Below are 1,205 nucleotides of genomic sequence, written 5' to 3' on the forward strand. Positions count from 1 at the left end.
CCCCTCCCCTCCTCTCCCTCTGTCTCTGTCTCTGTCTCTGTCTCTGTCTCTGTCTCAGATATTTTGAGTAAGACCCCTAATTTGACAGTAGATTCAGGACTAAGGATAAGCATCTGTTAGCTTGAGCAGGTCAGGCTGGGAATGCTTCCTCCTTTAAGCATCAACTGCCAAGATTGTGTATCATCATCTTAGTTGGATCACCAATGATATTTTTGAATGAACTGAAAACATGAGTTTTCCCTTATGGCAGGCTCAAAACCACTTCAAGATATATTATAGCACTGGAGAAATAATGCAAAGGTACCTCCTGTGGAGATAAGAGTATTCAGAAATTCTCCCCAGGAAGGGATAGAAATCAAAGATGTCTTAGTATACTATCCAAATGTTTACTAAGTTCAGGAATTTGTGCTGGTAAGTTTAGACACATGGTGGTAGATTTTATTTTCAAGGGCCTTTAAGTTCAGAGATGATATAAAAATGTACAAGAATACAATGTAAAAAATAGAACATTTTGTTAGAAATAGAGGGAGAAGTTGACCACCATGGTAACGGAGTAAATACCACCAAGGCCAGAAATGTTAGGAAAGAGGCTGAGTTGGTGCAGTGAGTGTCTTAGGGTTTCCATTGCTAAGAAGAGACACTATTACCAAGGCAACTCTTCTAAAGGACAACATTTTACTGGGACTGGCTTACAGGTTCAGAGGTTCAGTCCATTATCATCATGTCAGCATCCAGGCGGGCATGGAGCTGAAGAAGGAGCTGAGAATATTGCATCCAGATTGGACTGCAGCAAGCAGAGACGGTCTCCCAGTCAGCTCGGAGGAAGGTCTCAAAGCCCACCTCCACAGTGATACACTTCCTTCAACAAGGCCACATCCACTCCAACTAATTCACACCTCCTACTAGTGCCACTCCCTGGGCCAAGCATTTTCAAACCACCACATTCCACTCCCTGGACCCCTAGGCTTGTTCAAAAATATGAATCTATAGGGGGGGCATTCCTAGCCATAGCATAGTACAAAATACATTTAGTCCAACTTCAAAAGTCTATAACAGTCTCAGCAATGTTAAAAGTCCAAAGTTCGGGGGAAAGAGCGGACTGGTTAGGGGACCCGCAGCTGGACCCGATCGTCCTGCGCCTCTCCTGCCCAGGAGGGGTGTTCGCCTGGCGGCTGTCCGCAGGCTGATCCAGCGCCCAACACCTT

The sequence above is a fragment of the Mus pahari genome, chromosome 2, assembly GCF_900095145.1.
Source record: "Mus pahari chromosome 2, PAHARI_EIJ_v1.1, whole genome shotgun sequence".
Taxonomy (NCBI): Eukaryota; Metazoa; Chordata; class Mammalia; order Rodentia; family Muridae; genus Mus; species Mus pahari.